Here is a 13,438-nt window from a genome sequence, read left to right as displayed (position 1 = left end):
AGGCTGCAAAAAACCAAGGCTAATTACCAAATGCCCATGATCTTTTCTTGAAGACACACTTCAAGGAAGTGCCTGGTAAAGGCCAAGTTGCTGCCAATAACAAAGCAAAAAGGATAGCGGTAAACACTTATTATATGAGTTGAAATATGGCAAATTAGCAAAGTAGAACTCAATATATGCTTATTTTGGATGAATTTGGATGAGTTAGGGTCGAACATTGACATATGTGCTTATTTCTCTTAATTTCTATCCTTAGGCACTTAAAAGTATGTGATATTGGAATGTTATAAGAAAGAACGAGTCCATTTGCTTGAAAACTTAGAAAATAGGCATGGTTTTAGCCATATAGGCCAAATTTTGATAATTTTCGATGAGTTAGGGTCGAACATTGAAATATGTGCTTATTTCTCTTAATTTCTATCCTTAGGCACTTAAAAGTATGTGATATTGGAATGTTAGAAGAAAACGAGTCCATTTGCTTGAAAACTTAGAAAATAGGCATGGTTTTAGCCATATAGGCCAAATTTGGATGATTTTGGAGGAGTGAGGGTTGAAAATTGACATATGTGATTACTTGTCTTAATTTCTATCCTTAGGCACTTAAAAGCAATTTATATTGGAATTTTAGAAGAAAGAACGAGTCCATTTTCTTGAAAACTTAGAAAATAGGCATGGTTTTAGCCATATAGGCCAAATTTGGATGATTTTGGAGGAGTGAGGGTTGAAAATTGACATATGTGCTTATTTCTATTAATTTCTATCCTTAGGCACTTAAAAGCAATTGATATTGGAATTTTATAAGAAAGAACGAGTCCATTTGCTTGAAAACTTAGAAAATAGGCATGGTTTTAGCCATATAGGCCAAATTTGGATGATTTTGGAGGAGTGAGGGTTGAAAATTGACATATGTGCTTACTTGTCTTAATTTCTATCCTTATGCACTTAAAAGCAATTGATATTGGAATGTTAGAAGAAAGAACGAGTCCATTTGCTTGAAAACTTAGAAAATAGGCATGGTTTTAGCCATATAGGCCAAATTTGGATGATTTTGGAGGAGTGAGGGTTGAAAATTGACATATGTGCTTACTTGTCTTAATTTCTATCCTTAGGCACTTAAAAGAAATTGATATTGGAATGTTAGAAGAAAGAACGAGTCCATTTTCTTGAAAACTTAGAAAATAGGCATGGTTTTAGCCATATAGGCCAAATTTGGATAATTTTGGAGGAGTGAGGGTTGAAAATTGACATATGTGCTTATTTCTCTTAATTTCTATCCTTAGGCACTTAAAAGCAATTGATATTGGAATTTTAGAAGAAAGAACGAGTCCATTTGCTTGAAAACTTAGAAAATAGGCATGGTTTTAGCCATATAGGCCAAATTTGGATGATTTTGGAGGAGTGAGGGTTGAAAATTGATATATGTGCTTATTTCTCTTAATTTCTATCCTTAGGCACTTAAAAGCAATTGATATTGGAATGTTAGAAGAAAGAACGAGTCCATTTTCTTGAAAACTTAGAAAATAGGCATGGTTTTAGCCATATAGGCCAAATTTGGATGATTTTGGATGAGTGAGGGTTGAAAATTGACTTATGTGCTTAATTTTCTTAATTTCCATCCTTAGGCACCTAAAATTATGCGATATAACTCCATATTGTTGGTTTTTTTTTAACAATATTTTTTTTATCTTCAATATTTTGTAGGACACCTACCAGAAGAAGCTCGAAGAAACAAGGAGTCAGGGGATTCAGAAGAGTCCCAATGAGTTGTACTGGGAGTCGGTGGGTGGGCGCAATAAGAAGGGGCGTGTGAAGGGACTTGGCCAAAGTGCAGAGCTCTACTATGGCAAACAGGGTCGAGGTTCCCGTTCTTCACAGCAATACACGCCGTCTGTCATTTCTCAAATGCAAGACCAGATGGAACACAGGGTGCAAACTCTCCAAACTCAAATGGAAGCCCAAATGGCTGAAATGGAGAGGAGATACAAGGAGAGTTTCGATGAGATGATGAGTCGTCTCAACAACAACGACTCATGTTCCACCATTCATCCTCAGCATCGAGACCCTAGGAACGACCCGGGTGGTGGTGGAGCAGGCCAGGGTTTCCAGGCGATTGCGTAGCTTAGCTTTAGTCTAGCATAGAATCACTCTAACCTAGCTTTTGTTTGGTATAGATACCAAAATGTGGACTATCTTTTGTACTAGGACATAATTATTATATATATATGTACATAACCATAACCCTAATTTCATAAGTCGATAATTAATTTTTTTAAAACAACAATTTTAGGACTCAATATTTAGTTTTAAAACATAATTATTATATTATTTGTCGATTTATCATTAAAAAAATTCAGGTTTGAAAATGCAGAAAATTACCAAAATTAGTTTTGGGCTGGAAATATAATTTGCGACGGAATATTTCGTCGTAATTTACATATTTGCGACGGAATATTCCGTCGTAAATAATAATTTGCGACGGAATTTTCTGTCGCAAAATATAAATTGCGACGGAATTTTCTGTCGCAAAAAATTATTTACGACGGAATTTTCCGTCGCAAATATGTAAATTACGACGAAATAATCCGTCGTAAATAAAAACTTGCGACGGAATTTTCCGTCGTAAATAATATTTTGCGAGCAATTTATTATTTACGACGGAAAATTCCGTCGTAATTTAAGGTTTGCGACGGAATTTTTTCCGTCGGAAGTTTGCGACGGATCTTCATGAAAGGCCAATTCCAAGTCCGACGCTTTTATTTCCGTCGTAAAGTTGGTTTACGACGGAATTTCCGTCGTAAAATGGCCATTTTCCTACAAAGGGTTTTCCGACAACCATTTACGACGGAATTCCGTCGTAAACCAATTTTGATTATTCCCGTAATAGCACCACCTTTGACGCTTTTTTTTTGACGGGATGATTAAATTAAGGAAAATTTGTCAAAAATAACACCACCTTTGGCCGGTCTTCCCGTAATAGCACCACCTTTTGATTATTCCAGAATAACACCACCTTTCACATGTATTTGCCAAAAATGAAACAAAAAACCGGTAACCTATTTTACAGGTAACCCTGGGACACGTGTTCTAGTTTGATTGGTTAACTTATTTATTTTTATTTTTAATTTTGAAAAAACTTTAAAAAAAACAAAAAAATTAAAAAAAATAAATTTAAATCCCTTCCCACATTCCCAGCCCTCTGCCCACCGACATCCACCACCCCCACCAGCCCCATCCACCTTCCCCGTTTCCGATTTCGAGCTCCTCCCTTCCCCGTTCGTGATTTCAGCCCCCACCTCTCCTCCCCGTAGCAGATTCAATCCCCCCTCCCTTCATCGTCCCCAATTTCGAGCCCTTCCCCTTTACAAAACCAACATTTTCGACTGTTTATGGTTTCGAGGAAGGAGATAGGTGGTAGGGGCCGAAAATTGGGAAGGGAAAAGGAGGGGGTATCAAAAATGGAGAAGGGATGGGTAGGGGCATCGAAAATTGGGAAGGGAAGGGGGCTAGAAACGATGACGGGAAAGCGGTGGTGGGTTGTTTAAGGACGGGGAATGGGTGGAGGGAGGGGGAAGGCCGGGGAGGTCGATCGGCGGCGAGGATGGGGAGGGGGAAGGGCGGCGGCAAGGATGGGGAAGGGGAAGGGCGGCGACGAGGGTGGGTAGGGGGTGGGGGCTGGGCAGCGGGGGCTAGGTGGTGGTTTTGTTTTTTTTTTTTTTTTTATTATTTTAACTTTGTTATTTAATTAATTAGGTTTTTTTTTAAAAAAAATTATATAAAAAAATTGACCAATGACATTGTGACATGTGTCACAGGTAACCTGTAAAATAGGTTATCAACCGGTTTTGTTTCATTTTTGGCAAATACATGTGAAAGGTGGTGTTATTCTGGAATAATCAAAAGGTGGTGCTATTACGGGAAGACCGGCCAAAGGTGGTGTTATTTTTGACAAATTTTCCTTAAATTAAAAGCTGGTATAGGTGATAAACATTGAATGTCAAATTGTCAATCAAACATCAGGTATACCTGAAACAGAATGATCAAACAAAGAGAGTAACCTAATTAAATCATGATATAAGAGTGTATGAACTATGAAATGAAAGATCCTGCATCAGCTGAATTAATGGCATTACAAATTGATTAATTAAAAAAGGAGTATTAAGAATTACAGCTGTACTAGAAGAAAAAAAGATAATATACTGCATGCTAAATATCACAAGTAACGAAAATAGTTGAACAAATTATACAACTTTAAGGCACTTTTGTCTTAGATAAACATATACTTATATTTTTTCAACCACTTTTAAATGCAACTTAAAGTATTGAAAACACAATTAGTCAATTACACAATTGTTGCCAAAAAAAAGTATTGAAAACACATATAGTCAATTACACAAACATAAAGCATGAGGAAATCAGAGTAGATCAATTAAGAAGTAAGACAGCCCCGTAGTAGAGAGAAACCGTTGTTTGGAAGGTCAGATGATCCGATGATTTTCTCAAGTTCAGTTGCAACTTGCACCATGGTTGGCCTTCTGTCTACTTTTGTTCTGCACTTGAGGGCAAGCTTTATAGAAGCAGTCATTTCAGCGGTGACTACACCATTTTTAGCGATTGCAGGATCTACTACAATGTTACTTGAGGGAATCCTTTCGAATTCTTCATATACCAAATCAACAGACTTCCCTGTCAAGAGCTCTTGAAAAAGGATACCAAATGAATACACATCTGTACATTGTGCCACTCTTCGAGGTTCCATATAAATGCTACTTCTTCCAAAGTCTTCCCCAAAGTTTTGTCCCTCAGGAATAGATATACAGCCAGTGGCGGACCTGGGCTTGTGCCTGGTGGGTCAAGTGACTCACCAGGGCCCAAAAAAATTTTTAAGTTTTTTTTTTAAAAAAAAATAAATAAATTCTAACTTCTGAGTTAGCCCTAGCCCACTTCGCCAGTTCGCCTCTTCCTCTTCGCAAGTTCGCATCTTCCTCTTCGCCTCTTCCTCAGACCTCAGTTCCTCTTCGCTAGTTCGCTTCATCTTCCTCTTCGCATAATTTCAGGTTAGTCATCTACTCATCTTTCGGCTTTTTTATTTATTTATTTATTTATTTATTTGTTGATATTACTTGTTAGTTGTTAGTTATGAATTATGATTTAGTAATACTAAATTTGAACCCTAAATCCCTAATTGTTCAATAATCAACTCAATTTCAGATAATTTTGCATTATCTGAATTGTGAATTTGTGAAATGTTTGAACCCTAAATCCCTAATTGTGAATTTGTGAAATGTAAAATGTTAGTTATCAACTCAATCCCTAATTGACTAATTGTTCATAATCTACTGCTCTTCGCTAGTTTGCTCACGCCTCCAGTGCTGACTGTGCTGCTGGCTGCTGCTCGCCTAGTCGCCTGCTCCAGCCTCCAGTGCTCTGTGCAGCTATGCTCTGTCCTCTGCTGCTCGCCTAGTCGCCTGCTCCAGTGCCTAGTCGCTGACTTGTTGTCTTGCTGAGTGTTGGGCATGGCCCTGCTGCAGTGCTGCTCCGCCTGCTCCGCTGCCGCCTCAATCATTCAGCGCCTGCCGCCTCCGCCTAGCAAGGTAGGTAATCATCAATTGATTCTTTTTTTTTTTTTGTGAATTTTTGATCAAATTTGCATTACTTGTCTCTTAAAATTAGTATATATGGTGAATGTTCATTGAATTTGCATTATTTGTGTAAATTGTGTTTTGACTGTTAAATTGAACTTATTAGTTTATCTGTTTATGTCATTATGTGAAATTATGAATATGTGATGCTGGACATTGTATAAGACAGCAATTAAACTATTAGTGTAAGGAGGATTATAAATTTATAATTAGATTACAGTGTGGACTGGTTAGTGCTTAGTGGTGCTAGTCGCATATTCGACTGGAAGTTCCGTATAGACTATTGGAGATATTAGTTTGTTGATTTTAGTCTTGTCAATTTTAAGCTTGTTAATTATTAGTTAGTATTGTAATCTTGTCAATTTTCTATTTGGATGATCTTTGTAAATAATTTTTCTGGGGAATATTGCTTGATTTAGTTGAATATTGCTTGATTTAGTTGAATATGAACCGTCCAACCAATTATGAATAGGGGTAATTCGTTGTTGGGGTTATTTGCATATGATTCATACTTGTGATTTCATTTGTTTTGTTAACTTTGTGTTTGATTAGGTTGTTGAATTTATATGCAGGGAAGACTCAGCTTATCAATCATTTTCTGATCAACAAGAGTTGGTATATTGTTAATTTGCCTGAATATGGGTGAGTCTCTGTAATTTTGGTTTTAATTTGGGCAATTTCTGTAATTCTTGAGTCTATTTCATGCTGGGAATATTGTATACTTGTATTGTGAATCAATTGTTATTCGTGTTTATTCCTGATCATATGCTTGAATCATATTGAAGTGCCAAAAAAAAGGATTGCTTTTACGCCTTGAGGCATTGCTTTAAAATTATTGATCATCCTGTAAAACATGTTGCGGACTGATATGTATTTAGGCTACATCCGTTGTAGTTAATTTGGTCTCCAATCGTGTTGTTTATTTTCAAGTTTAGGAAGTAAATGTCTCCTTACATGTCATTGTGAAATTTTTTTTTTACATATTTGATTATCGATTGTGACTCACCAGTCGGAAATTCCTGGGTCCGCCACTGTATACAGCGACTAAAGTTGGACAATTTGACAGTGTTCTCCAGTCCCAAGAAAATCTTATCCGTTTTCAAGTACCCGTGAATGATCGGTCTTGAAAAAGCATTGTGAAGATGTGAAACTACTTTAGATATATCCCATGCAATCCTTAGCCTTTCTTTCCACTCTAGTACTGGTTCGGTTCGTATCCGATCCTTAAGTGTTTCCCCTGCCACTGACTCATAAACAAGAACAGGATATTCGGTCTCAAGGCAACATCCAATTAGTTTTTGAACATTACTATGACTTGCCATCTGTGTAGCAACCAAAATTTCACGCAGAAAACGCATTCGTGCCTCATCAGAAGCAACTCTTTTTGGGAGCTTTACCAAGACAACATTTCCTTCCCAAGAACCTCGATACCAGTTGCTATTTTCACTCCAGTGAAGTCTCCGGAAAATTCTATGATATTCCACTTTCATTTTGCAAAGCTCATCGACTGAAAAGTAACGGATAGGTTTCATTTTACCTGGAAACAAGGAATTGCTCTCTTCAACTATAAATGATTCATTTTGAATGTGATATTCTTTGCATCCTCGAAAAATCATGTACATGCCTTCTCCCTGCAACCACTAATGAAATAATAAAATTCGAGTCCAATAACCAATTTATTTAGCTACACAGTTTTAATGTCAAGCCATTATATCCCATTCTCTAACTTGTTGTTTATCTTGTCATTATTCCTTTATTTTCTTGTCATGGAGCCACACTTCTAGTGATGCACTCAAGACATACATTTTGTTTTGTACGAGTCAGTGTGTGCAACATAATGGTTGTCAATTGTCTTTCACGCTCAACTAATGAAAGCAAATAAGATAAAGGTTGTCATTCCGAGTTCAAATTCAAATAGAAACATAAATAAAAGATACTGTGTGAAAAATAGTTTATGACTCTTTCAGTTTGGGGCTATTGCCCTTAAATAGTGTTACCATCCATTTATATTATTTAAGTCATTATCCTTAATTCCTTATTACTAACCTTTGTATCCTTAAAGCTTAATGACCTTTTTGTATTCTACAATAACTTGCACTTATGTAATGGAACTATCAACAAGGCAAAAATGTATCATTAAAGAGTGAAAACACCATATACCAAGTTTGTTAAATAGCACGTGTTTAGTGAGTTGTAAAAATGAAGCGCTTCATGAATAAAGGTAAATCAACCGCTCATGGAGATGTGCATAAAGATTTAACAGTGTACAAGACATGCACTTGTTTTCAGTGTCATGAGGTTAAAAAATTTCTAAATAATTAAAAGGAAGAAGGCCTCCATAAGATATCAGCAAGAAGGTGATGAAAAACAGATACAGAAGTAACAAAGAAAATTTGGGATGTAGTAGAGGCAAAAGCTACCCCTGTATGAGTATAGAAATGGGAATTACCAAGGATCCTTAGGTGGAGGCAAACGAGACAATACTGTTGTAGGAGACTCATGGTTCAGACAAAATATAAATGAAATATCAACATATCCTACAAAAAATATACCAAATGGAAGATTCTATGTACAGTTCTATTTGGCCATTTAATAAAAACTTGCCTAACAGACTCAAGAAAGTTGGCTTAATCAAACACAAAGCAACATGATCAACAACTGTGTCAGCAACTACGAAACTTCTCAAAGTCATGCATGAATGCCAAACCAGGATAAAAGAACTGAAGTCTTGAAAGTCATACCTGAAAAGTACTTGTACAAGGGATAGAATCATGAGAACTAATGATGTTGTTGAGCTCAGTTGCAATGTCCACCATGGTTGGCGAGTTTAACATACCGGTTGTGCATTTGAGTGCAAGTTCTATAGATGCACTTAGTTCAGTGGTCGCCACTCCATTTTTAGTGATTGTAGGATCTACAATCTCACTAATGTTCCCCAACCTGATCTTTTCTGTTATCCAGACAACTAAATCAGTCCTCTCTTCATATTGTTCTCCTCTGCTAGTAGACAAAAATTCTTCTTTCTTTCCTGCTAGTAGCTCAAGAAAAAGCATGCCAAATGAATACACATCTGAATACACATCTGCATACACATCTTCGCCCTTCTGAAGAGAATAAAAGATGCTGGACAATTTAACAGTGTTGTCTTGATACAAAAAAATATTATGAGGTTTAATAAAACCACCAGGGTATAAAGATCCATGGATGATGGGCTTGGGAAAAGCTGTGTGAAGATAGGAAACAACATCCGATATCTCCCATGCAATCCTTAGTCTATCCTTCCACTCTAAGGGTGGTAGTCTGCAGTGGTTCTCATCTTTACATAAAATGCGATCATTTAGAGTTTCGGCTGCCACCCACTCATAAACAAGTACAGGAAGTTTAGTCTCAAGGCAACACCCTAGCAATTTATGAACATTGTTATGAGTAAACGTCTTTGTGGCAACGACAATTTCACGGAAAATCCTGGTCTTATCTCCATAATAAAATGAATGATCTGACAGCCTTACCAAAACAGCTTTCCCCTCCCAAGTACCTCGGTAACACAACAACCAGAAACTGAACCTGGAAACCTGATCAAATTCCACATTCATGTTGTTGAGCTCATGGACTTAGAAGTAGCGAATAGGGTGTACACTATCATTAAAAAAGGAAATGCTTTCTTTATGAACCAATGCCCTATTTTGTGTGAAATATTCTTCACTTCCATAGAATATCTGGTATAGGCCATTTTCCTGAAACAACCAAATTAACAAACTCCATTATTATGCATGTCAAGCAAACTGCTTCTTTTTAAAGGTAGTAGCAGCTTTGGTGTATTGTTGTACAACATGATGCCATATAAGCAATGGCAGGACGTGGCGGGATTACATGCCTCGCCATTGTGCTTTATTAATAATATATATAGATAGATATAGATTATTGGGTTCAAGGAATCTTCATTATACATAATTCCCGTAAATTTTCCAAATATGCATTGTATTGTGTGACAGAGGGAGTACTGTAACGAGGATAAAGCAAGCATGTGATATAAGTCATAATTACATACCTGAAAATTAGTGGCGGTAGGGATAAATTCAGGGGATGTAATCATGTTCTTAAGCTCTGTTGCAACCTCCACCATTGTTGGCCTATAGTCTGCTTCTGATGTGATGCAACTGATTGCAAGATGTGCAGATGCTCTCATCTGGATGTCCTCAATAGTTGTCACTCCGTTTCTAGTAATTGCAGGATCTACAATCTCATTGACACGGTTATTTTTTATGCGATTCTGTACCCAAGAATCTGCATCAAAATTTTTTGAATATTCACTTGAAAAAGGCTTCTTTCCTGTCAAGAGTACAAGAAGAAGCATACCAAACGAATACACATCCGTACTCTTAGCTATTCGCAGAGTACTCAGATATGCATTATCAAGATAGCTGATATTTGTCCCTCTTAGTGCTGAGTCTTTAATAAATTCTTCACCCTCAGGAATAAATACAGAATAACTGAAGTCTCCTAATTTGGCAGCATTGTTTTGGTCCAAGAACACAAGTTATGTACTCCCTCTCCATAATAATATGGAAGTGGTTCCACATTCATGTTGTTGAGATCATCAACTGAGAGCTGGCCAACAGGATTCGTCTTACCATGAAACAAGTCAATGCTTTCTTCAAGTACCCATGCTCCATGCCTAACATAATTTTCTTCACTTCCTCTGAAAATCATGTATTTGCCCTTGATCTGCACCAACCACACACCACAATAACAAAAATTTATAGGATTTTTTTATTGAAATGTTATTTTCATTTTTCAATCAAACAAACTTCAATTTCTTTAATCTTTAAAAGAGTGGTACCTTTTGAGTCATTTTCTGTTTCAAGCGAGTAAGCATGTTTGGCTTCAGAGTCTCTGACATTTTATTTTTGTATAATCTGCCACAAATATTCAATCATTACGTAAATATCACTAGCTTAAATGCTTAATTACTGTCAGTCACCCAAAAAAAAAAAATGGGAATAAAAAATAATATAATTTGGAAATTCAGAAAATTGTAATGTAATTGAAAATCATAAAATTTTTCTAAGAAAAAAAAAAAAAAAGTATCAATTAAAGTATCTAGCTTAAACTGTTCAACAAAAAGGTAGAGCAACTCCAATGGTTGTAGCTAGGGACTTGCTTGCAATTTTAATAATTCCCTAGCTATTAGCTTGACTATTGGAGGTAGAAAACTCAATTAGCTTGACTAATTTGCTTGAGAATTTAACTTTCCAAAATAAAATGCTTATTGCACCAATTAAGCTCTTTTCATGTATTTTCTATCCAACAACTACTACTAAGCTTATAAATAGTCATTGGAGCAAAAAGTAGCTAAAATGATAATTAGCTTCAAAGCTTATGTGGCATGGTAAGCTAATTGTCAAATTAGCTAGTCATTGAAGTTGCTCTAATGGAGATTGAATATACCGCTTTAGGTAACTACTTTGAGTAGAATAGAGCTTACAAATTTAAATAATAAAGAGATGTTAATGAATAAATAGACTAAATTTGCACCAAAAAGAATAGATAGACTAAATTAGCGTTACCTTTTGAATGATTGTGGCCTTTCTGCAAAATCAATTTGATCAAATTGAAGGTTCGCTGTTCATAGCTTAATTATTGGAGGAACCATAGATTCCCTCCTTCACAACTTGATAAAGGAAGCAACTTTTTTTTTTGTTAATGAGTGGATATAAAAAGTGCACATTGACGGCAAACTTGACTTGAAGTCAACCGCTTAGAAATACTTGCGTGGACCTGGTCCACAATAATATTATTGTAGACCCAAGGTTTATACACACGTAACTGACATTATATTGAACATAGTGACCCTTATTTTTAACATATTACCTTATTTTTAACATAGTAACCTTTATTAAAAGTTGTATAACGTTTAATACTATTGTGAACTTCAAGTGCTACGTTATGACCCTAATTTTAACATAGTGACCTTTATTAATTATATTGACCTTATAAAATATTTCATTAAAAAAAGTAACCTCTTATAGCCTACTTCCTCTGTTCTTTTTTATTTGACTCACTTTGACTTTTACACTATTCACCACCCCTCCTTTGACCGTGTTTTGTGAATAATATGTAAGGAAAAACATATTCATGTTGGATCTTTTTGAATTCGTCTCAATAAATACTATTATAATATATAACTTTTAAAATTTTTACTTATGGAGAATTAAACTTATTGATCGTTAAAGTTTTGCATTGGCAAGCGTGATAAAAGAAACAGATCAAGTAAAAAAGTAAAAAAGAACGGAGGAAGTATATATATTACCAAAATGACTTTTATTTTCAACATAATGACCTCCATTTTATTATAGTGACTGTTTTTTTATTAATAAAACAACCATAATTTCTCTAGTGTTAGTGGTCCACAAGAAATTAGTGTGAACTAGGTCCATTCAAGAATTTGTAGTATAACCGAGTATACCTCTATTTTTTTAGGCAATTTTTTTTTTTTTATGTTTTGTAATAAATGCAATGCTTTGACTTTTCTTATTTTAACCCTATTTTTTACCCAGATATAAAAAACATATGGAAAATGCTAAACATAGTCCTTAGGGCTATATAAGAAGCTTAAAATAAAAAAATAAAATTAAAATATAACGCTAATTACATTGATTTGAACTTGATTTTTTTATTGAATGGATTTACACGTGATTTTGTCATGTATATCTAAATTAATACGAGTACTAAATATATGTCAAAAAAAAAATACGAGTACTAAATAAGGAAAGTTAATTATTACATGCTTATTCATAGTCGTAAGTGCTGTATAGAACATGTACAATACCTAAAATATATATATATATATATATGGATGTATATATATGTATATATGTATATATATATAATAAAAAGCTCATAGAAAAAAATAAAAAACTAATTTAGCAAAAGTATGAATATGTAATTTTGAAATAATTAATAAAATTAAGAAGCTCCACCCCACATTCACTACCACCCAAAACAAGAGCCTTCCTACCTTAAATCCAACTAATCCGTAATTGATTACTCAGCTTTAAACACAACTCTAAGCAAGAGTGCTATTCAAAAAACCCTAAGCAAGAGTTTTATCAACTTAACTCATTTTGACAATTATTGTGTTTAATAAAGATTACATTATTTATGAATTCATAATAATAAGCTTATATTGACATTAAAGTCGAATATGACTCAACTCTAACTAAACTTGAAAGTAGAAATCAATATAAATCTCAATTAAAACACAATCCAAACAATCATGTTGCCACATCTACCCATTATTAACAATATTGTGTAGATTTGATATAGTATCATCACGTTATTCATGCTTGTTATTTTTGGCAGTGTAGTAGAAGGTACAATAAGTGACGCTTCTGGCCATACTTGTAATTGATAGTTCATTAGTTCCCATTGATTAAGGCCCTGTTTGATTCACCTTAATTTTGCTGAACTGAAATTATTTTTACTGAAGTGAACTTAATTTTACTGAACTGAACTTAATTTTACTGAACTTAAATTATTTTTACTGATTTTCTATTATAATTTTTCTTTAAGAAAACTGAATTTTACTGAACTGAACTTATTTTTACTGAACTGAAATTAATTTTACTGAACTGAAATTATTTTTACTTAATATTATTTTTTTAAGGTGAAGAGAACAGAGCCTTAATGTCCTTTCAACTTCTGAAAATGTGCAGAATCAATCAATTACATACTACTAAAAGCGAATCTGAAGGAACACTTGGCAACATATTATTAAAAAAATTCCCGCCAAAATTACT

The 13,438-nt window shown here is 34.8% G+C and overlaps 1 long non-coding RNA gene and 1 pseudogene across 1 annotated transcript; one reads left to right on the top strand and one right to left on the bottom strand.

Annotated features, from left to right (window-relative positions):
- Positions 1-4,198: 4,198 nt before the first annotated feature.
- On the bottom strand, positions 4,199-10,175 carry LOC110723024 (annotated as a pseudogene).
- On the top strand, positions 4,825-6,597 carry LOC110723025. Its single transcript, XR_002511658.1, has 3 exons — positions 4,825-5,054; positions 5,351-5,591; positions 6,212-6,597. It is a non-coding gene; the product is annotated as an uncharacterized LOC110723025 (long non-coding RNA).
- Positions 10,176-13,438: the final 3,263 nt, after the last annotated feature.

This window comes from Chenopodium quinoa, unplaced genomic scaffold, assembly GCF_001683475.1.
Source record: "Chenopodium quinoa cultivar QQ74 unplaced genomic scaffold, ASM168347v1, whole genome shotgun sequence".
In the NCBI taxonomy this organism is placed as follows: domain Eukaryota; kingdom Viridiplantae; phylum Streptophyta; class Magnoliopsida; order Caryophyllales; family Amaranthaceae; genus Chenopodium; species Chenopodium quinoa.
The sequence above is the reverse complement of the archived record's forward strand: the minus strand, read 5'-3'. Positions and strand labels throughout refer to the sequence as shown.